At 45.0% G+C, this 24478-nt stretch overlaps 1 protein-coding gene across 3 annotated transcripts in view; it reads left to right on the top strand.

Annotated features, from left to right (window-relative positions):
* Window positions 1-22363, top strand: part of LOC143985310 (uncharacterized) — a 75936-nt gene extending 53573 nt beyond the window's left edge. For 2 of the 3 annotated variants that reach the window (XM_077484707.1, XM_077484706.1), the window contains exon 8: window positions 22150-22363. The gene's annotated coding sequence lies outside the window, so the exon portion shown is untranslated. Of the gene's footprint in view, window positions 1-17160; window positions 17835-22149 lie in introns of those variants that run through there. The other variant, XR_013275598.1, reaches the window with a different exon arrangement.
* The last annotated feature ends 2115 nt before the right edge of the window (window positions 22364-24478 follow it).

The following is a 24478-nucleotide window of genomic DNA, read 5'->3' as shown; positions in this document are numbered from 1 at the left end:
GGTAAAGCACATGGCAGAGCTCAGATACAGCCTCCAAGGAGAAAGTGCTGTTTGTGGGACAAAACTTGTGCCCAATTGGGAGAAGCCGATTTGCCCCAAATGTCAGTAATTTATCTAAGGATGACTCCATGACTGAGTGTCAGAAGATCCTTTCGTCAGTTAAAGAAGAGATTGCATCCACCTTCAAATCGTTTAGAGGAATGATGGATAGGATGCAGGGTCCCTCTCTGCCCTTATCTAGGGCGGCAAGTTTGCCCTTCCTGTCTGAGCCCAGTCAGGAGGATAGGGAGAGGGAGCCCAGGTCGCTGGCCTCTTCTCAGGTGGACTCGGGGTTCGACTCGGAGGAAGATTACTCCAGAGGGTCCAGGTACAAATTGACATTGGACGATGTGGGGGATTTGTTAAAAGCAATCTATGACTCTCTAGAGATCAGAGAGGAGTCGGTACAGCTTTCTAAGCATGACCTCATGTATCAGGGGGTGTCTGCTCCAAAATCCAGAGTTTTCCCTGTGCACAAATCTCTAGTGGAAGCGATCTTGCTGGAGAGGGAGCACCCTGAGAGGAGACCGTTCTTTTTTAGCAGTCTCCAACGCAGATTTCCATTCGAGAAAGACGTGGCCCAACATTCGAAACAAGGTTCCTAAGTTGGATGCGCCGCTAGCGAAGGTCTCCAAAAAGACTGATTTGGCCTTCGATGACCTAGGATCCCTTAAGGACCCAATGGACAAAAGGGGTGATGTGCTGTTGAAGAGGGCTTGGGATGCCTCCTCTATTGCACTCAAACCTTCCCTTGCAGCCACCTGTGTGGCTAGAAATTTGGAGTGCCGATTAACTCCGTTACAGTCACATATTTCTGCAGGCACGTCCCGACAACAGCTGCTAAAGTCCTTTCCCTTCTTGTTTAAGGCAGTTGGGTTCCTAGCCGATGCTTCTGCGGAGTCAGTAAAGCTAGTGGCTAGGTTTGCGGCGTTGGTTAACGTGGCAAGAAGGGCTGTATGGCTGAAACCCTGGTCGGGAGATGCAGCATCAAAACTCAGGCTTTGTGGATTGCCTTTCTCAAGCGACCACCTTTTTGGTCCTGGGCTCCAGGAAGCCCTGGAACATAACCAAGACAAAAAGAAAGCCTTTCCTGAGAGAGAGCCAGAGAGCAGGCGTCTTTTTCGAGGGCTTAGGCAACAGTCCCAGCAGGAGAGAGGGTCGGCCTAAGAAACACTGGTTGGGTCACAAGGGGTGTGGCAGAGGAGGAATATTATTCAATCCTCCTCAAACCACCTCAAAATCCCAGTGACTCTTGTGTTCCAGTGGGAGGAAGGTTGGGGGATTTCCTCCCACAATGGACAAACGTAACTTCAAGCCCGTCTTATATTAGAGATAATAAAAAGTGGTTACAAGTTGGAGTTCAGTGCCATTCCCCCACCTACCTTCCTAGTAACCAAGTTACCCAGAGACCAGGAGAAGGCAGAGGCTCGGAGTCTGCTGTTGGGAGTTAGATCAACAGGTCATCAGCCGGGTACCAGATGCGGAACACGTACAGGGGGTATATTCCCACGTGTTCGTAGTTCAAAAGCCATCAGGCAAATTCAATTTGATCCTCAATCTCACACCCCTGAACAGGTTTATCAGGTACAAGCAGTTCAGGATGGAGTCTATTTTTACGATAAGGAACCTCCTGTTTCCCGAATGCTTTATGGCAACAGTCGACCTCAGGGACGCATATTTGCATTTACCCATGCATCAGGAATTCCAGAAATTCCTCAGGTTGGCTGTAAGGGTGAACTCGGAAATTCTCCACTTCCAGTTCAGGGCTCTTCTGTTTGGCCTAGCATCCTCTCAGGATTTTTACAAAAGTCCTGGCAGAAGCTCTAGCTCCGCTATGTGTCAGGGCCATTACATTGATCCCCTATTTGGACGATTTTCTGTTTGTCGCCCGGTCCTATCGGCAGCTAGAAGAGCATCTACAGGAGGTGCAACACTTCCTGCGTTCTCTTGGTTGGCTGATCAATTGGGACAAGTCAGTTGATCCCAACCCAGGAAGTACTGTATCTGGGTTACAGAATTTCCTCTGTAGAGGGGAAGGTGTTTCTCCCATCAGAGAAGATGGAGAAGGTAGGTCTGGCAGTAGCACGGCTTCAGACCAATCAGAAAGCCCAGGACAGAGATGTCGAGAGTGATAGGCTTAATGACATCCTGTTTCCCAGCAGTCCCTTGGGTAAGGATCCACCAGTGCCCGCTGCAGGCTCTTTTGCTGCATTACTGGGATGGCAGCCAACAGAGTTTGGATCGACCCATGCCAATACCCACAAGGGTCAAAAGGACTTTGTGGTGGTGGTGAACCAGTCACAATTTAGACAGGGCTCTGTTGTGGTTCAGACCAACAGCTCTGGTGCTGACAAGACGCCAGCTCTTTCGGCTGGGGTGCACGCCTGGAAAAAGATCTGGCTCAAGGATCCTGGTCTCTGGTGGAAGCCAGACGGACCTCGAATCGGAGGGAATTGCTGGCAGTACAGAAGGCGATGGCAGCCTTCCAGCAAAAAATAAGGGGACAACACCTCCAAGTAAGGTCAGACCATGCAGCTGTTGTCGCCTATATAAACAAACAAGCAGGGGGGACCAGGAGCCCTGCTTTGCAGAAGATAGCGGGAGAGATTTTCTCTTGGGCCAAGATGAATCTAGCGTCGCTATCAGCGGTTCATTTAAAGGGGGGGCTCAGAACTCACTGGCGGACTTTCTCAGTCGCCAGTGTGTGAAACGGGACGAATAGTCACTTAACCAGGAAGTGTTCAAGCATGTGGTGAGGACTTGGGGCATACCAGAGGTGGATTTGTTTGCCTCAGAAAGCCACAAGAAGGTTGCTCAGTTCTTCTCCCTGCACTCGCAGGATCGAGCCAAAGGGATAGATGCCTTCGCCAGTGCATGGCACTTCAACCTGTGCTAAGTAAGGCTGGTGGCGGCGGTCCTTCAGAAATCTCAGACCCAGGTAACGGATCTCATTCTGATAGCCGAGTTTTGGCCAAGAAGGTCTTGGTTTGCAGTCCTACAAAAATTGGCAATATTTCCTCCGATTCATCTTCCGAGGAGGGAGGATCTAGTCAAACAGGGTCCTATCCGGCATCCTCAAATAGAGACCCTCAGGCTTACAGCGTGGTATCTGAGGAACAGCTGTTAAGGGCCCAAGGTTTTTCAGAAAGGGTCATCAAGACTCTCTTAGAATGTGGTAAGCCAGTGCCATTTACACGAATGTGTGGAAAAGGTTAAATTCCTGGTTGGCGGAACAGGGGTAGGAAGATCCAGGTATTCCAGCAGTGCTGGACTTCTTCCAGGCAGGAGTGGAATTGGGGCTTTCTGTCAGCACCATGAAGGTACAGGCTGCCGCTTTAAGCGTCTTTCTTCAGGTCCCCATGCAGCAAGATAGTTTTGTAAAGAATTTCTTTAAAGCCCTCTCCAGGTCCAGGCCAGTGAAGGTCAGAGCCTGTCAATCCTGGGACTTAGCCTTGGTACTTAGTGCTCTTACAAGGAGTCCCTTTGAACCTCTGGAGAAATCTGATGCTAAATGGGTATTTTTAAAAACTGCTTTTTTGATTTGCAATTACCTCAGCCAGGAGAGTGAGTGAGTTGCAGGCGCTCTGTTAGAGAGCCTTTTTTGTTGATTTTGGAGGATGGGGTTGTGCTTAAAACGGATCCTAGTTTCCTCCCCAAAGTTTCTTCTGCTCTTCACAGAACTCGAGACATTATCCTGCCAACATTTTACTCCTCCTCAGAGGGTGATGAGGAAGGAGAATTCAGTTTAGTTGATGTTAGGCGTAGCCTTTTAGTTTATTTAAAAATTAGCAAAGAGTTCAGGAAGTCGGAATCTTTGTGAATTTTGCGGGGTCACGCAAAGGACATAAGGCATTTAAATCCACCATCGCCAGATGGATTAGGATGATGGTTTTAGAGGTATACAGGTTGGCAGGGAGGCAAGCGCCTCTAGTTAAGGCACATTCAACTAGGGCGGTGTCAGCTTCGTGGGCAGAGAAGGCCGGTGCCACTCCGGAGAAGATCTGCAGAGCAGCGACATGGTCCAGCTACTCCACGTTTGCAAAGCATTACCGCTTGGACCTGGCTGCTGATGAGTATCAGGCATTCGGGAGAAAGGGCGTGACCACTGCCTGGAGGACCTAACAGAGTAAGTTTCTTATCTCAGAGGCTGTCCTGGAAGACGATAAGAGAAAACCGGAGTTAGACTTACTGGTAAATCTTTTCTAGGAGTCTTCCAGGACAGCCTGGTTTCCCACCCAGAGTTTTTTTAGCTGGAGTAAAAGGGGATGTACTAATGTTGTGCCAGTGTGTTATGTCTTTTAGAGCCTTCCGGCGGTTCTTGTGGAAACTGAAGGGGAAGGCCTGGGGGATCGCCTTTTAACCATTTGGGTGAATGTGTTTCCTGTCCCGGAGGGAGGAGCCCTATGTCTCAGAGGCTGTCCTGGAAGACTCCTAGAAAAAGAGTTACCGGTAAGTCTAACTCCGGTTTTCCATTAGATTAATGTTAGTAATTCTTGTTTTGAGTTGTACTACCGGAACTGTTGGTGTTTTCCAGTGAAATGCAATTAGTGGATTGCTACACATATAGTGTATTCATCTCATGTTGTGGGTAGAGAGATCTATAATGGGAGAGAAGAGAAGGCAGTTGTGTAAGGTTAAAGTAATATTTTTATCTGAGATTTTTTGAGGCAAACTTCTCTAATTGTTTCCAGGCAACAATTGATCTTTTCGCAGTCCCAGAAGATGTGTGAGAATGATCCAGTGGAGTTGCATTCTCTAAAGCAGGCATGTCCAAAGTCCAGCCCGCGACCCAGTTTTGAGCGGCCCGCCTGGTTATTTAAATATATATCTTTTGTGGCCCCCGGCGATCTCCCAGCGCCGGGGCCACAAAAGAGATATAGTCCGGCTGCCTCGGAGGGAGGAGGCGGGACGAGAGCCGTGCACACAGGAGGAGAATTTCCTGTTTACATGGCAGCCTCTGTAATAGGAAGTCCTGTCTCTGCCATTGGATGACTGTTCTGTCCATCAAAGGAGGCAGGACTTTCTTTTAAAGAGGCCATTGTGTAAACAGGAGATTCTCCTGTAGGATGTCTTTGGCGCTCGTCCTGCCCTCCATGGCTGCACTGATGGTAATGGTGGCTGCATTCCTGGCAATTGCAATTGTGGAGCTGCATTCCTGGCAATGGTGGCTGCATTCCTGGCAATGGTGGGTGAAATTCCTGGCAATGGTGTGGCTGCATTCCTAGCAATGGTGGGTCTGCAGATGGGCACTCACCCTTATTTTGCTTCACAGTTCTTTATTTCAAATTTTTAGTTTTTTTTTTTTTTTCCTGAAGCTTCCCTCTTAAAGTAAAAGTACGTGTTATACGCCAATAAATATGGTGTATCCAAATAATACACTTGAGTTCATCTCTTCACCACACACAGCCACAAAGGCAATAGAATTATTGTGGGGAAGTGCATTAGTGCTCGGATGAACACACTTAGACCGAATTTTAATGGTTCAAAGAATGTCAGGAAAATGGTCGGCCCTCACGCATGTTCACTTCATCAAATCTGGCCCTCTTTGAAAAAAGTTTGGACATCCCTGCTCTAAAGCATGATGGGGAGGAAGTAGAGAAAATGGTGTGCAGTTTGATTGGGGTATAGTACCATCTAGTAAATAGTCAAAGCGGTCTTTTTGACGGCAATGGATTTAGCGCATTTGTGTACATTTATTTATACAGTTATCCCAGTTAACAGAAGAGTATGTGAAGTTTGCCTCTCGTTCCCATTTAATCATGTAAGGAAGTTTGTGGTGTTGATTAAATTAGAGTATATCTCCGAGATGATAAAACCACATTTTCTAGGTGCTTTAAGACAAAGGTTTTCAAAAAAGGATGGAGGTTGTATATTAGTGATTTGAAAATATGTCTTGAAGAATTGTTTAATTTGGAGAAAATTGTGTTCCGTATCAGGGATTTGGCGTTTAGAGTTAAGGGAGGAAAGATAAATGAAATTTGTGCCTTCTATAAGTTGAAAAGAGATGTAAGATCATTATTGATCCACCAAGAGAAATCTTTTGGGATCTGTGCGATTCGGAGGAATTTTGGGTTCGCCAATAAAGGATGCGTGTGGGGGGGGGGGGGGGGGGGTTTAGATGTAAGATTACATTTCTGGTTATACATTTTCCATAACTGGTATGAATTGGAGACTATTTGATTTAGAGAGTCTATAGTGTGGTTTGAAATTTTGTTTCCCCACAGTAAACCTAAGATAGAAAATGGCAAGATGGAGTTCTTTTCAAATTCAACCCATGGAATTTTTGGATTGGAGATGTGCCATTTCAGTCCATCTAGCAGAAAGGTAGTATAACCAGAAATCTGGAAGGCCTAGTCCACCATGTCTTTGGGATCTATATAGGATTAGTTTTGAAAGACGCGGGTGGGAGTCAGACCATATGAATTTATTGACGTCCGATTGGAATTTTGTGATCAATGTTTTATTCAGTCTGATGGGGAGAGCCCTAAAAAAAAGTATAAGATCTTAGGAAGTAACGTCATTTTTATTGCTGTGATCCTGCCCAAGAATGATATCTTATAGGATTTCCACATTTTTAGTGTAGCTCTTAATTTATGCATCAACGTAATGCAGTTTTTTGCCGCTAGATCATTGAAGATGGGGGTGAGGTGAATGCCTTAGTATGGAAGGGACTCTAATGAGTAGGAGAAATTGAATGAGGAGTGTAAGGACTCTAGATTGGAAGGTGGGATATTGATTGGCATACCTAATGATTTGGATACATTGACCGCTAAGCCCGAAAGGGATGAAAAAAATATTGAGGATGTATAAGAGATTAGGTAATGCAGTATCAGGTTGGGAAAAGAATAGTAACCTATATCGTCTGCGTAACATGCTCAGCTTATATGTATTGTTTGTTGTATAACCTTTGATGTCTGTGTGGAGTAGGATTGTTGTGGCTAATGATTCAATCGCTAGAGTGAATAGCAAAGGGAAAAGGGGGCATCCCTGAGGCGTACCCCTGCCTATACTGGAAATAATCTGAATTGCAGCCTGGTAGCCTTATTCTTGTAGCAGGATTAGGATAGAGTGCATGAAAAGCATGTACAAATTCTTCATTGAAGCCAAATCTCTGGAGTATGAAACCTAAAAATTTCCAGGAGACACTATCAAATTCCTTATTAATATCTAGGCTCAACATTAAAAGTGGTTTAGAGTGTATATTCGCGTCTTGGATAATGTTTGTAATCTGAGGTTGTCAGTGATCTGTCTTCCAGGGATAAATCTGGATTGGAATGGAGAGAGATCAGTGTAGGGATAATTGTGGCAGGTCTATTAGCTAGAAGGCTACTCAAAAATTTTAGATCATTATTTATAACGGAAATTGGCCTATAATTTTAGGGTAATGCATGATCCTTATTTGGTTTTGGGATGAGTGACATGTTAGCAAGTAGCATATCCTCTGGGAATTGTCCTCCTTTTTAGAATGTTATTATATAATTTCATCAGGTGAGGAGTTAGGAGTTGGTGATATTGTTTATAGTATAGTGATGAAAAACCATCTAGGCCTGGTGCTGAATTTTTTTTTTTTTTTTTTTTTTTTAAGTGATTTAATTATCTGAGATGGTTCTTCTGAGCATAGGGAGTTTAGGACATCTTTGTGTTTGTTTGGTTTAATTTTAGAAAAGGAAGGTTATTCAACCAAGAAAGTGAAGAGGGAGGGATTGGTGTGTTTGGTGCTGAGAGAAGGTCAGAGTAGAAATTTTTTAATATTGAAAGTATCTCCTGAGGCTCGGGTCACACAGGGGCGACACGACTTTTGGACGCGACTTGCAACACTACTTTAAGTCGCCCCAGGCCAGGCGACTTGCCGTGGCCAATCAGAGAATGAGCTCTCAGGGGGGAACTCCTTTTGAGAGCTGATAATTCTCTGAGAGTCGCCTCCGTATAGACGGAGATCCGACTTGGAGGCGACCTCCATTGAAATCAATGGGTACCAGTCTCCTACAAGTCGGATTGAAGTAGTACAGGAACCTTTTCTGAAGTCGGAGCGACTTCAGTAGTGTGCATTAAGACAGCTCTCATTCACTTACATTGATTTCTACATGTTGTGCGACCTGAGGTGACTTGCGGCGACTTGAAGTCGGATCTGAGTCGCCCCTGTGTGAACCGGCTCTCGGGGTGTGTGACAAGCTGATTCGCGCTATTTTTAAGCTTATAGATATGGGTAGGTTTTATTGATTGGTTAAGTTTACGGGCCAATATCGTAGAGTAGGAGTTACTAGATGGAAAGAATTTTGCTTTTGACCAACGGAGAGCTTTTTCTGCTCTAAATGTTAGGAGGGAATCTAATTTGTTGTGTTTGTGTGATCAACTTAAAGATGACCGGGTCATGTGTGTGTTTTGTGGTCTTTATATAAGTTATGAAGGTCTTTAGTAAGGGAATGGATTTTTTCGGACTTAATCTTACTACATTGTGCCACCCTTTTAATGAGGTGGCCTCTTATAACGGCTTTGTGTGCCAACCATAATGTGGAGGAGGAGAGATCAGGAGTAGTATTAACTGTAAGTAATCTTTGATTTCTGTTGCTATCTCTTGTTGTTGAATGGGGTCAGCTAATAGAGATTGGTTCAGTCTCCATGAATATGGGGTGGAGATAAGACCAATAAATGTAGTACTAAGGGTTACAATATGATCTGACCAGGAGCAAGGATGTATTGCGGCTTTTAGGGCATTAGCTAGGATTATAGGAGTGCAAAAAATATGGTGGTTGTGAATAAAATGTGTAGTCTCTTGCACCTATATTTAACGCCCTCCATGAGTCTATCAATTGTAAGTCATTTATATGTGAAGTGGTTGTTTTAGAAAATGTTTTGGAATTCTGATTTTGTTTGCTTCTAACTAGATATTGGTTGAGGTACTTAGTTTAAGTCTCCACCTACAATGATATGAGGAGAGCGATATTGTTGTAATTTGTTGAAAAATTGTGTGACAAATGTGGTTTGTGTGTCATAAGGGCATATACATTAGCAAATGTAATGTCTCTCCCAGCCAATGTGCCTTTTAAAGCGGGGTTCCACCGCCTTTTTTTATTTTTTGCTGGGGGGGAATGCCAAGGAGTACAATTTAGAATTGCTTCACTTACTACTTCAGTTTTAAAACTCTCGTGCTGCCGTTTTTCCTGATTCAGAAGACTTTATAAAATTTTCTCATGACGTTTTCCATCTTGCCTGTGGGCATGTGAAGCCCACAGGCGTTCTCTTCTGGGACACTGTGCTGCTGATGTCCCAGCATGCACTGCCCGTTCAAGCGCCGATCTCGCGCATGCGCAGATAAAACAACTCGAGCGCTGACGACAACTCATGATGTCACTTCCTTTTTCTGCCTAGCGCGAGAACTCCCTCCTGGGCGCCGCACAGACTCCTGGGAAATTGAAAAAAACTATCCCAGGAGACATTGCGGCCAAGAGGAAGCGTAGACCTGCCGCTGAAACCTCGTCCATATCCGCGGCCGCACCGCCCCTATCCGGAGACTCCAGGACCAGGAAATTCAAAAAGAAACCAAGACGGAAGATGCCAGCAGCAAGGTAATGGGGGATATCATGCAATTAGACCATAATACAATACTAAGGGCATTGCAGTTGTAATTCTGGTGGAGCTCCGCTTTAATAATAATGAGCCTACTTTCTTGGTCTTTGTAGACTTGCTGAACCTCTGGGAAAAGAGTGATAAAACAATATTGCTACTCCTTTAGTTTTAGTAATGGAAGTGGTGTAAAAAGATTGATTGAATGTTTTATGAAAAAATGTAGGGTGTGCGTCTGTCATAAAATGTGTCTCCTGTAACATTACTATTTTCGCATTTCATTTTTTATATTGTAAAAAGGGCCTTTTTCCTTTTAATGGGGGATAAGAATCCCTTCACATTATGTGATATTATTGTAATCGTCATGGTGTAGCTTCATATTTTTGTGGGAGCAACAGGAACGTTTGTTACCTGAAAGCCTTTTGAGGTGGGGGGAGAATGAAAATACATATGTTATAAGCCTGTTTAAAGAATATAGGATGCATAGAACCATGTGTAGGAATGATTCTGTGTTTTGTTTTTTTTGTCTGGTTTATCGGTTAATAAAAAAAAATAAAAAAAAAATAAAAAAAATTTACCATATTTGAATAATCTTATACAGAGTGAATTGGCTAAAACCTTTGCATGGAATAAAACCTGTTCCAAAAAAAAAATAAAAAATTTGGGGTTGGAGAGAATTTATTTCCCAACCGACCGTGAAGTTATATTAGACCTATCAGTCCAAGACACAGTCTTGTCCACTTACCAGTGCGAATTTAAGTTTTTATGAAGAAGTAACATAGCGAAAAAACATGTAAATTTGCATGCCAGTTGTAAATGAGCTCTCCCTCTGGGGAGAGGGATCGCTCTGAGTGGGGGGAAATCATGGCGTCCATAGGGTGGAGAGCCACAAAAGATAACCTTCGTAAAAATATCTGTATTAGACAAAACTGTAGTCATTAACTCTTCTTTAAACAGAGGCTGTACCGTTCTTTAAAACATTGGACAAAAAGGGGTACAAAAAAAAACAGAGTAGCAAAGTGTATTGCTATATTTTATGCAGGGCGACAGCGAATGGTCACTAAGGTATGCAATCGTTATAGATACTGGAGAATTCTACCTGAAATAAACCTATAACCGATCTCCATGTATGAGAGACAAATACTTTTAGATTCAGGAGATCCCGTAAATGAACGCAAGTGGCATTGTGACTGTGTTTAGGAAAGAAAAAAAGAAAAAGGGGTTGTGTCCCTAGGAAGTGGTCCGAGGAGGTGGGAGGCTGAAAACAGAAAGGTGTTAAAGCATTAGACAAGTAGTAAGTAGTATTGATGAAGTATGGGTCCAATAAAGGAGAACTCTCTTCATGTGATGGAATAAACATAATGGTAAAATGATGTTAGTGAGATAGCTTAGGTTATAAGTCTCTTGAATAACCCATTGAGTAATCAATAAAACCGACCACCTTCAGAGACATTGTTCCACAATGAGGGCGGCAGTACAAAAGTATTGGTGGAGAGGAAAAATTCACCAACAATATTAAAAATGTGTTGGTGATCCGAGGGGGAGAGGGGAAAAAAAAAGAAAAATAAAGAGGAGAATTTTTTTTTTTTTTTATGAAAGTTCAAAACTCCAGCCTCATGTCTGAATCTGCGTCTGTCTGTACGTGATGCTGGGATGTTCCAGATGGGAGCTGGATGAGACGATGATGGGTTACGTGGGAGATTGCCTGTATCCAGCAGACCCATTTTAACCAGGATGTCCTGGCCTTCAAGAGGAAGTAAACCCTGATGGGTTTACTTCCTCTTTGATTCTCTGCAAAGGTAAAGCATAATGGACTACTATGCATCACTTACCTGACACAGGAGCCAGCGAAGTCACCGCTGTCCCCTGTAGTCCGGCGCATCCATCTTCTCGGTGAGTCTCGGCGAAGCCGCGATGACGTCACTGCCGCGCAAGCGCACGGGAGCTGCCACTCACGGCATATTGCCGTTGACCGCGGCGCGCTCAGTGCGCCTGCGCGCCGCTGTATACAGCGGTGCCTGTCTTTCGGCAAATATCTCCTAAACCGTGTAGGTTTATGAGATATTTCTTGGACCTACAGGTAAGCCTTAATCTAGGCTTACCTGTAGGTCAAAGTGGTTTGTAAGGGTTTACAACCACTTTCAGGGATTGTGGTGGCAATATAGGTGGTGCCATTTATGAGGTACAATCAGTTTAAAAGGAAAACCCCATCTATATCTGATCCTTGCTGTGGAGAGAACTGTAGTGATTTCCTTCATTTTTCTGCATCTGTCCGGTGTTGCTTGTGAGATATCTGGCTACATCTGTAGCTGCACTCCATCTAAAACGATGTTTCTCAGACCCCTGGCTGCTCTCCTAATATCCGCCTTTACCAGGAAATCTTTCATGCACAGCACTATGTCTCTAGGGGATTAATCAGGGGGAGGTTTAGCTCTTAAAGCACGGTGAATGCGTTCGCATGTAAATGATTGAGCATTCTGTTCTGGCAGCAGAGATTGAAAAAGTTTGTTTGCATATAATGTTAGATCAGTAAATGGTTTCTGGGACCCCTCGAATCCTGAGGTTAGATCTCCAAATGCTCTTGTAGCTGTGTGAAGACTGATGAAAGTGATTCATGCTCTCTAGATAAATCATTTAAAAGCAATGGACAGTTCGTCATGCTTGGTTTTTAGCAGGTCAGTTCTTGTCCCTAGTGCAGCGATTTCCTGGGACAGTGTGTTGGTGGACTTCTCTGAATCTCTGCCTGAAACTTATTTAAAAGCTTAGAGTACATGGCTTCCAAACTGACATCCAAAACTGCTTTAGTCACTGGAGGGTACTCACTGTTCTCTGTTGACCCTGATTCCAGCGGTGGTTGAGGTTGTGGTTGAGCAGGGAAGGAGGACGGACAAGAGGGCAGCATGCCAACGCCATTTTTGGACATCTTGCCACGCTCCTGAGACCTGAGGCAGTAATAAGTAAGGTTCCTCTGTTTCTGGCTGCTCCTCCGCCCTCCCCTCTTAGAATTTGGCATGCACAGGTTCTTACGTGCAAGGGTGTTGTAAATAAGATTGGTTAAAAAATAGTGCAGAAACCTTTTGCATAATCACTGTGACATGAATCGCGTTGATATGAATGGTTCCATTGTCAACAATGGGGTGAGACTTGTCATGCGATTTGGAACTGTCAAATCACATGACAAGTCACACCGGTGTGAACGGGACTTGGGGACATATGCCCCAAACGGAGAACTCGTTCTTTTGCCCAAATGGAATAACTGCTGCCCATAGACATGAATGAGCTGCCTACACACCCTAATGTGCTCAATATGCACCTAGTCTTTTTTTGTAATGCAGTGCAATACTGTGCTTTGTGGTGTACTACAACACATGCTATTAAAAAATGATTGCCATTGCAACACATTTTATATTTGTGGCAGTGCCAAAGGGTCAGGTATGTTTTGTTTTTGTTTTTTAGCACGTTAGGCTGCATGGCAGCCCATTAATTTAATTGAGCTGCTTTAACATAACACCTGTTATAATGATGCACACTGATGACATCACACAAGTGTTCAGTCTAATGAGGACCTCCAAGCCCAAAGATGGCTGACCTCCTTCAATATGTGATGGGTTGTGAGGTATAGTGGGTGCAAAGATGGTGAAAGTCATTGGGCACCAGAAACTTCTTGGATTTAAGAGGTTTTATTTCTTTTGACAGTCCTTGAGGGTTAGGAAAGAGGGTTAGGGCCAGGACACCCTTGGGCAGTTGCAAATTCAATTGGCAAACTCAGACTTCAATAGGAGGACAGCCATGCAGGGAAAGGCCCCAGCAAGAAGCCACATCTGCACTGGCAGGATTGCTGTCTCCTATGGTAAATCTTTAATGGTTCCTAACTCAAACATAAGAGTTCTTTCAGCTTTAATACCACTGCTTCTTGTAGTTCAACACTGAGCTCCCGGCCTCTCACTAGACCCTCTGATTCATTGACTCTGAATCCCTTGAGCTCCTCCAAGGATTGCGGTGGTATCCCCTCCCCTTATGTCTACACATGGACTACTCAGCGGGGAGGAAGTTCATTGGAACGTAACATGTACGGGGGAGAGCTGTGTATGATGTCACCCGCTACTGCCCTTCGGAACTAGATACACACGTCTGTGATTTATGCCTGTAACAATCGTTTTAAATGCGAGTAGTCCATGTGTGGACATAAATACATTTTATAATCTTACAGTGAGCACTTAGATCCTCTTTCTTATCATTTATGGTCTGATGCCCGTATTGAGCTCTTGAGGAGTATGGATACGAGTGTGTGTGATCCATTTTAACCTACTGAGTATTGGGATCTGCTTGCATGACTACCTGTTAGGTCACGAGTCCATGCCCTGAGGTGAGAGTAGAAAATAAGACAGAGGTGGAGGTACTGTCGCCTATTGTGGATTTTATCATCATTGGCGAAGGTTTACGGAGACCACTAACTTTCTGGACTTACTCTCAATACGTTATCAAAAAATTCATTCTGGGATTTGCTGTTTTTTGTCAACTTTCTGGACTATTTCTGTTTGCGCTGCACTTATACCCTGCTATAACATTTGCAATCATTTTAGCCCTGAAAGAATGGAGACATCGCCTGGAAGGTACCACTGTGTCGGTTCTCATTCTTACTGACCATAAGAATCTCACATTCTTGTCTGAGGCTAAACACCTCTTTCCCAGAAGGGTGCGATGAGCTCTTTTCTTGTCAAGTTTCAATTACATTGTCACATTCTTACCCGTGACTAAGAATGTAAGGGCTGATGCCTTGTCATAAAATTTTTCCTCCACTTCCAAGTCCAAGAGTCTGCTCTGGTTCCTGTGATTCCTCCTGATCGTATTCTGGCTATGGTTCCCACCAGTTTCACTTCTCCTTTGGGTGACAAAATTCTTGCTGCTCAGGTCCACGCTGCTCCTGAGAAACCTTGTGATCGCTGCTTTGTCCCAGAGAGTGTCTGTACGGCCAGACATAACATTCTGCCAAGGCCATTGGCCACCCTGGGAAGAATCAACTCTTTTGGGTCATTTCCCAATAATTCTGGTGGCCTAGTCTACGTGCTGATGTAACTGCCTGTTCCGTGTATGCTCAGAATACACATCAGTTTTTCTGCTGAGTTTTTCCTTCAGGTTTACCAAAACCATGTAGTGCAAGGGCCTGCCTGATTGCATACAAATTGAAACTCCTAAGCGTTGACCTCATATTATATGGTTTTGGTAAATCTGAAGAAAAAACTCAGCAGAAAAACTGATAGTGTATATGGGGCTTAAGACTCCACGACACCTTCCATTGGACCTCCTGCAATCCACACCCAATGGAGAGAGAGGCCCTGGACCCACCTGTCTATGGATTTCATTGTGGAGTTACCCAACTCCCAGGGCAACCCAGTTATCCTTATGGTGGTTGACCGGTTCTCAAAGATGTGTCATTGTATTCCACTTAAAGTTGCCCACTTCTAAGGAACTGGCTTCCATTTTTGCTCTGATGATTTTTCGCTTACATGGGCTACCCAAGGTGATTGTCTTGGACAGGGGTAGTCCGTTTGTGTCCCAGATTTGGTAAGCCTTTTGTGTACAGTTGGGAATTCAGCTTGCTTTCTCCTCTGCCAATCAGTCCTTGGAGCAATTCCTACTATATTTCTGACCATCATAACAACTAGTCAGATCTATTACTGTGGGCAGAGTTTGCTCACAACAGTGCCTTGAATTTTGCTTCCCGATTGTCCCCGTTTATGGCCAATTATGGTTTCCATTCTTTCCTGACTCGTTTTATTCCTGCAGAGTATTCCTGCGTTAGAGCAGCATCGCCGTGGTCTTCGTTCCACTTGGGCACAAGTCCAGGAGGCTTTGCGACATGCTAATGATGGGTACAGACTCCATGCTCACCGCAGACGCCTGCCTGTGCCTTCCTACCAGGTTGGGGACAGGGGGTCTGGCTGCCATCTTGCATCCTCCGACGTAGTATTCCCTCACTGAAGTTTGCACCTCAGTTTATTGGGCCTTTCTGTATTTTTCGCAGGATTAACCCAGTGGCTTACGCATTAGACCTTCCTTCTAATATGTGTATTTCATGTCTCCTTATTAAAACCTTTGGTCTGCAACTGCTTTACCACCTCAGTGCCACGTCCTCACCGTGCACAGGTTGAGAACCATGAGGCGTATGAAGTACAGTCCTGGTGCACTGGAAAGGGTACGGTTTGGAGGAACACTCTTGGGTCTCATCCTCGGATGTACATGCCCCTGTCCTGCTCTGTGATTACCATAGACGTTTTCCCCCTCATGCCTGATGGTCCTCCAAGGGGGAGTAGTTGTTGAGGGGGAACTGTCAGGGATGGGCTCAGCTCTTCCTTCTCTGAGCTGGCCGCTCAGCTGTTGATGCTATCCTGCTCGTCAGTCCTGCCTACTTAAGCCATCTAGTCCAGAGAATCTCCTACCTTCACCTTAGTTTCTGTGATGTTGACCATCTCCTGCGATCCTGTTCAAGACTTGCTTTGCTGACATCCCTTCTGGCTCCAGATCCTGCTTGCTGTTCCACTACTTTTATCCCTGATTTCTGGCTTGGCTGACTATCCGTTCCGGTTACTGAACTTTGGCTATGTTTGTTCTTTTTACTTTTATTATTGTTTTAACTGTACTTCTGTCTCGGCCTGATTTCATGGTTTCTGTCACATACACAGTATACAACTTTTGTTGTCAGATTTCCTTTAGATTTACCAAAACTGTGTAGTGCAATGGCCTGCCTGATTGCATACAAATTGTAACTCTTTCCCCTTTCACACTTGTATGACTTTGCCTACGATTTGGGACTGCAAAGTTGCATTACAAGTCGTTCCCCATGGTTTCCAATTACAGCCATTCATATTAGTACAACTTAAAGTCGTGCCTGCACTACTTTGGTCCGACTTTAATGCGAGTTACACAGGCATTTCCTGAAATTGCGGCAAAGTCGTGGTAGTGTGAAAGGGGCCTTAGGCTGCATTCACACCTGAGCATTTCAAAATTGCACGTTACTGTGATTTTTGCCATGATTTTGTTCAGGTCACCAATGCGAAAAGGCAGAAAAATGCCTGTAATCTGCCTCAAAGAAGCTCACGTGTGTGGTGTGTTTTTTTTTTTTTTTTTTTTTTTTTTTTTTTTTTTTGAGCCTAGGGCTTTTTTTCAGGCATTTTACGTTAGGTGACAAAATGCTCAGATGTGAACAGGTGCCATTAAAATGGAATAGGATATTGCTTGTTGGGCGTTTTATGAGCTGAAAAGTCTCAGGTGTGAATGCAGCCTTAAGGTTTGACCTCCTATTATATGGTTTTGGTAAATCTGAAGGAAAAAAAAAATCTAAGCTTTACTCTATCCAAAACGACTGTTTTGCCAATAGTTCTACTTTAAGTATTTGAAAAAATTTGAAAATATTGATTAAAACAAAATATTTCTTAAACCGTTTTCAGTATTTTTTCTGCTTTATCTCAATGGAAATGTGCAGCATTAGGTGATGCATAGGTTGTATTGGCAGAAACAAGATGCCATATGGGCAGTGAGCTGCTAATCCTCCTCTTGCTGACTCCATCTGTGTTTTATCCTCAGATTAGGTAAAGTAACTCTCCTGACAGAACCATATTACTTAGACCTCCTGGTATCTTATTCATGCTTCATCCCAAAATCTAACCTACTGTCACAAAGCTCTTCTTTTTTTTTTTTTTCCCCTGTTCCATCTCAGCTTCCATTTTCCTCATGGATTCTTTTTGGATTATCCATTGTTGCTCCTAACTTTTGGGTTTCTATTACCTCTTGAGGCTTGATGCCCGTCCTTGGGGATAACAGGTCATTACAACCCTTCCTGCCCTTCCTTTCCCTGTAGACGTGCCCCCCTCTGCACCTTGTAATGGATTCCAATGGCAGCGACACAGAAGACCCCTCGACACCCCTGCTGCCTACTCCCCCCTCAGACGATGAGGACGACAATGATGTTGATGTAGAAGATCCTTTTGAAACCCTTGCCAGGACGACCCCCTCTCCAGAGTCTATCCCATGGGAGCAGCGCAGCACCAAGATGAAGATTGTCCACCTGGCAGACCGAGTCTTCTTGTTTTTGCTGGCCATCTTCTTCCTGGTTTTGATGGCAGAGGTCTTATATATATTATATCACATTGTGCCCTGGTCCGGTATATTTTACTATTTGAAGGATCGTTTGCTGATGCAGGAGGAGGGAGAGGAGGATTTCGAACTCTGAGGTAAGAAGTGTCAGCGTTTGGTAGACCCTCTGGGGTTGATTTACTGAAAGCAAAACATCTGTGCACTTTGCAAGTGTGTTTACGCAAGAGCTTAGTACAGTAAATGAGGTGAAGCTTCACTTTACAATGACTACCCAATCACATGCAAGGAGAATTAAACAAAAACAGAATTGTTCCTTTCATATGATTGGCTAATGATCAGCAGAGCTCCCCCTAATTTACTAAGCACTGGAGCAGTGGTCTCCAAATTACAGCCCGTGGGCCAGATGTGGCCCTTTGCTCTCCCACTGACACCAATGATGGGGCACTATTCTTCCCACTGACACCATTGATGGAGCACTAGACCTCCGACTGACACCAATGATATGACACCATGGGCGTCCGCACCATAGGGCAAGGGGGGTCAATTGCGTGCACCCCCCCCCTCCCCCCCCAATATTGTAAGAGTGTTGAAGTCAGTGAAGACACTTGCCCCCTGTATTGCAATGGCCGCTGTAGACTTTTTATTTTCAAAGTCTGCTGGGGGCTGGGGCTGCTCTCAGTCTTTTACACATTATTATTATTCAGGATTTATATAGCGCCAGCAATTTACGCAGCACTTTACGATATAATCCATCCATCCGTCCCTCCCTCCCCACAGCCGGCCCAAAAAAAAAAAATAATAATAAAAAAAATTAGGATCTAGGTCAGTGCCAGGGTTAGTTTTTTTATTTTTTTATTTTAAAAGTAGCCTCGGTTAGTGTTGGTGTGTTTTTGGTAGGAAACAAAAAAAGCAAAATGGTAATATTGTTTCTGGGTACAAACTACGGGTACAAACAACTACCCTACACATATGTGGTATTGCTGCGATCGTCAGCAGCAGGAGAATTTAATTTGGGTTGCTATTTGGTTAGGTTACAGTAGTAACAAGAAATATACAGCTACATTTAAAAAAAAAAAAAAATTCTATTTTGGGCTAGTTTTCCTTTGGTAATAACAAAAAATTCAGGAGAGATCCATTACCATTTACAACCAAATGAAAGCCTAATACGTCCTGAAAAAAACCCATTGTATAATCCACCTGGATGCACAAAGTAGTTGTGTTGATATGTACAATTTTACAAACACATGTCAAAGTTGCAAAATTGTGCTTGGGCATTAAGATTCGTTTTAAAATGGAAGTAAACCCTTCCAAACAACTTTGACCTACAGGTAAGCCTAGATTAAGGCTTACCTGTAGGTCCAAGTAATATCTCCTAAACCTATATGGTTTAGGAGATATTTGCCCGAAAATGGGCACCGCTGTCTACGGCGCATGCGCCGTAGACAGCGGCGCGCATGCGCACTAAATGCGGCAAGTCCAAGAATGGATTTGCCAAATTTGTCGATGCCCGTGCGCATGCGCGGGAGTGACGTCATCGCGGCCTCGCCGTATGACAGCGGCGGAGCTGCGAGGCGCGACTCCCGTGCGCATGCGCGGGAGTGACGTCATCGCGGCTTCGCCGCTGTCATTGGTCGGAGCTGCGAGACGCCACCAGCAAGATGGACGCGGCGGACTACAGGGATCAGCGGCGACTTCGCTGGCTCCTGTGTCAGGTAAGTGACACATAATGAGCTACTATGCGATGCATAGTAGTCCATTATGCTTTACCTTTGCAGGGAAAAAAAGAGGAAGTAAACCCATCAGGGTTTACTTCCTCTTTAACCTTGGGTTGAAATGGGGTTAATTACCAGTGCATAGCAGAGCTGACGCTCACCGCCGTCCTTAACAACCAGTTATCCACTGCATATGTTTTTTGTTATTTTTTAAACGCGTAGCGCATTTTATAGCGCAGCAGTGTGAAACTGGCCTGGGTTAACGCTAGCAAGTGTTAACCCACTCTTAAAGTGGAAGTAAACCCTCCTATCGTTTTCAGCCAAGCAAGCTGCCATCTTGGCCTCCCTTTAATCTTTAACTGCCATGAAGCTGCACATGTGATCAGTTATGACACCAGCCATTGGATGGTTTGACAGTTTGGTTGAGAGCACAACCAATGTGCCAGTTAACATTTCCGGCATGCCATGTTTTTTCAAACTGTTAGATCGATGGGTTTACTTCCGCTTTAAAGCGGAGGTCCACCCTAAAGTGGACCTTCCGCTCATTGGAATCCTCCCCTCCTCCGGCGCCACAATTGGCACCTTTTCAGGGGGGAGGGGGGGTGCAGGTACCTGTACAGGTATCTGCACCCACTTCCGGCATAGCTATCTGCGGAAAGGGGCGTAGATTACGCCCCTTTCCGAAAGTCCCCCGCTGCCTGCTGGGAAACACACATATCCCAGAGGCAGCAGGACCATCCTTATTGCGCAGTGGGACTTGCGCATGCGCAGTAGGGAACCGGGAAATGAAGCCGAAAGGCTCCACTTCCTGATTCCCATACCCAAGATGGCGGCGGCAGCACCCGAGAGACTATCGAGAGATCGGGTTCGGGTGCCGACATCGCGGGCGCGCTGGGCGGGTAAGTGTCCTTATTTTAAAAGTCAGCAGCTGCAGTATTTGTAGCTGCTGGCTTTAAAAAAAAAAAAAAAAAACGCGGAACTCCCGGCGGACTCCCGCTTTAAGTTTATCTGTTGCTTTGCCCTGCATATGATCATGTTTAACAAAAAATTCTCTACACCTGATGGTATAATAGAAGTAAATTCAGCTTCACTGGTATCATGGTTGAGGCCGGGTTTACACTGGTGCGACACGACACTCGTCCTACTTTGGGACAGACTTTACCCTGCGACTTGAATTCAGAGACACGTCCGACCTCAATGAACGGGTATCCAACTTGGATCTCTGCCAATACCTGGCACTGTGTTTGGCATAAATCTTGAAGGGGAACTCCACGCCAAATTTTAAATAAAAAAACCTGCATGGGTTCCCCCTCCAAGAGCATGCCAGGCCCTTTGGTCTGATATGGATTTTAAGGCAACTCCCTATGCTGAAAAAACAGCGTGGGGTACTCCCCAAAATCCATACCAGACCCTTTTCTGAGCACGAAGCCTGGCAGGTCAGGAAAGGGGGTGGGGACGAGCGAGCGCCCCCCCCTCCCTCCTAAACTGTACCAGGCCGCATGCCCTCAACATGGGGGAGATGGGTGCTTTGGGGCAGAGGGTGCACTGCGGCTTCTTCCCTCCAGTCTTCTTTTGATGTTGACACAATGCTCTTTCCCGCTGTAATGCTGTGTGTGCAACGACTTATATAGGCATGGGGTATGGTCACAGAGTGATGTCACCCGGTGGCCCTGTCCCTTGTGATGTTACTGCCCCATCTTGCCCCAGGTGGTGATGTCACTGGATGACATCACCCGGTGCCCATGCCTCTAAGTCATTACACACATGCCATTACAGTGGTAAAGAGCGTTGTCGACATTGAAAGACCGGCGCGAAGAAGATGATGGAGAAGACCGGGCCACCGCTAGAAAAAGAACAGCAGATGCTGGAGACCAGAAGAGGCTGGAGAGAGCAAAGAAGTCAGAAGAAACCCCCGAAGATGCCTAATAAATTACTTTAAAAACCAGTCTAGTGTTTTTTTTATTGACAATTTTTTTGACAATTTTTTTTTCCCCTCCCAGGTGAATGGGTAGGGGTACATACTCATGCAGATAGGGTGGGGGGGGCTGGAATTCCAATAAGCCACCCGTGAACCCTGGTAAACAGCCAGGGTTGTCGAGAAGAGGCCCTTGTCCTCATCAACATGGGGACAAGGTGCTTTGGGGTGGGGCCCGCAGTGCTCGTCCCCACCCCTTTCTTCACCTGCTAGGCTGCATGCTCCAATAAGGGTCTGGTATGGATTTTGGGGGGGGGGGGGGGACCCCCACGCCATTTTTTTTGCCATAGGGGGTTCCTCTTAGAAATCCATATCGGACGGAAGGGCCTGGTATGCTCTTAGAAGGGGAAAGCTGTGCTGTTTTTTATTTAAAATTTGGCGTGGAGTTCCCCCTCAAGATCATCACAGCACAAGTCGCATGCCAAAGTCGTATCAGGCAAGACGGTGATCCGACTTCAATGCTATTCAATGGGCTGAAGTAGGATCAAAGTCGGACCAAAGTAGTACAGGGAACATTTTCATAGTCGGACAAGTTAAGATGGCTCCCGTACGGAAACATTGATTTACACACATCATGCATCATGAGCTCCCAATGTCGGAGCGGTTGTCGCACCAGTGTAAACCCGGCCTGAGGCCCTCTAAAAAGTGATCCACAATGGGTTGCTTTTCAGAGGGGTGGCAGTCTAGCCGCACATATGGGCGTGCCCTTAGTAAATCTGCATTGTTTAGTCTGGTAAACTAACTGTAAGTAATCCTTATCTACAGATATCTTCAGGAATACATGGCCGAGAAGATGAAAAAACAGAAGATACAATGGAAACCAACCTGGACTTCTTCATTTTCATTTCTACTATGAATGGGAGGAAATGTACACAATACAGTAGTCTCTGTGAAATGACAATCTTCATAAACAACAGCAACTCAAATTATTATACTTATTGTATGACATCAAATAATAAATTGCAACTGTAACATATAACATGGCTAAGTTATAAAATGTTAGTTTGGATCATTTGACATAAGTATATCGTGCGGATTTGATCACATTCATAAGACGACTTTTAACGATAAACTCCAGGCAAGCAGCTGAAACTATATGTGAATTGTGTGAGCTGCCACAGAATGTGCAATTCTGTACAGACATCCCATGCTAGACATTAGGCCTTGCCTCTCAATTTAAAGGCAGGTTCTCTTTAAAGTAGTCCCTTCCCCCATTCCCTCGGTAGAAGCCACATACCTACTTACCTTCAGCCCCATTCCACAGTCCATCACTGTATGCCTCATGCCAGTGGCAGCCCGTCCATAAGGGGCTCGGGGCGTTGCCTCCTAATCCATACGCCTGGCCCCTAATCTACATGTAGGGCGCCGGACGCATTGGATTCCGATGTGCTGCGGCTTCACTTCCCGGTTCCCTACTGCACTGGCGCGAGTTGCGCAGCGCAATAGGAATTGTCCGTGCTGTCTCTGGGACCCGTGTGCATCCCAGCAGACAGCGCGCAGGGACAGGAAGAGTCTATGCCCGGAAGTGGGTGTAAATACCTGTCTTTGACAGGTATCTGCACCCCCCTCCCCCCTGAAAGGTGCCAATTGTGACACCGGAGGGGGGGAGGGTTCCGATCAGCGGAAGTTCCACTTTAGGGTGGAACCCCGCTTTAACTGCAGCTGGAGGGAAATCTCATGATGCTTTTGCACCATGCGATTTCCCACAACAGAAAACACACTGCAGTTTCAGATGCTTGGGGTGCCATTAGCTGTGGTTGGTTGCAGGTACAGGAACAGGTGTGATTTACCCACTGTCCAGTACCTGCAATTGCCCACACAAGGGTGAACCTAGCCTGAAGGCAAATATTTAGGTAGGTGGCTTCTGCTGAGGCAAGGGGCGGGGGGACAGGAAGTTAAAGAGGAGCTCCAGGCTACACCCAAAAAAGTAAAAGCAGCAGCTACAAATACTGTAGCTGCTGACTTTTAATATAAGGACACCTACCTGTCCAGGGATCCAGCGATGTCATCACCTGATTCGTCAATCGGCATCTCAATTAAGGGAAACAGAAAGTGAAGCCTTGCGGCAGTGTCACAATGAAGGAAAAGAGAGATCCGTGATTCCACAATTCAGCTTAGCTAAATCACAAGATCTCTCTTTCTCTTCCTGGCAGATACGCCATTTGCCTTATTTACACAAGCAGACAGCTGATCTGTCTCTCATGTGAACGTCACGGCCGACGGACCCGCTGATTAGCTCCCGCTGTGTCCAATCACTTCGGGAGCGGTGAGCCCCCTAAACCGCATACACGAAATAACAAACGGGTACAGTATGCGATTATGCACAGCCAGGCTGCTCTGCCACAGTTAATGTACATGGGGCGGTCTCGAAACGGTTAAAAAGAACTCTAGAGGAGCCACAAGTGGAATTACATATGTCCTAACCTTATTTTTAATGAAGTAGGGAACGGATAAACCGCCTGCCAGTTTATTTATTTTTTTGCTGCCTGTGTCCCAATAGGGATATTACCCTTCAAACAACAGGAAATAAAAATAAATCTCTCCAAGATGAATGGATTTCCCATTTCGTTGTCCTAGGAGCAGGTTATTATTATTATTATTATAGGTACTTTTATATAGTATTGCAGGATTTTCCTTAAATTTTTACCCTGGGGACAACGCTATCATTTTGGATTTCCGAACTCTTTCTGTGTCAGTAACAATAATCACCTGGACAAATAGAGGGGTGAATCTCCCCACCCACACAGAGTAATAAAAATGCACAGGCTAAGCCTTCTCCAATTTATTTAAAACCTAGAGGACTTTTACCTTTTATATACACTTTAACCACTTCAATACAGGGCACTTTCGCCCCCTTCCTTCCCAGCCCAATTTTCAGCTTTCATCGCTCTAGCGCTTTCAGTGACAATTGCGCGGTCATGCTACACTGTACCCAAATTAAATTTTTATCATTTTGTTCGCACAAATAGAGCTTTATTTTGGTGGTCTTATTCACGACTCCGTTTTTTATTTTTTGCGATATAAGCGCAAAAAAGTGGAAATTTGGAAAAAAAACAATATTTTCTATTTTAAAAGAAATCCAATAAAATCAAAT

This window comes from Lithobates pipiens, unplaced genomic scaffold (genome assembly GCF_037356315.1).
Source record: "Lithobates pipiens isolate NorthernLeopardFrog02 unplaced genomic scaffold, aLitPip1_a1.2 Scaffold_1, whole genome shotgun sequence".
In the NCBI taxonomy this organism is placed as follows: Eukaryota; Metazoa; Chordata; class Amphibia; order Anura; family Ranidae; genus Lithobates; species Lithobates pipiens.
This window is presented reverse-complemented; position numbering and strand designations above follow the sequence as displayed.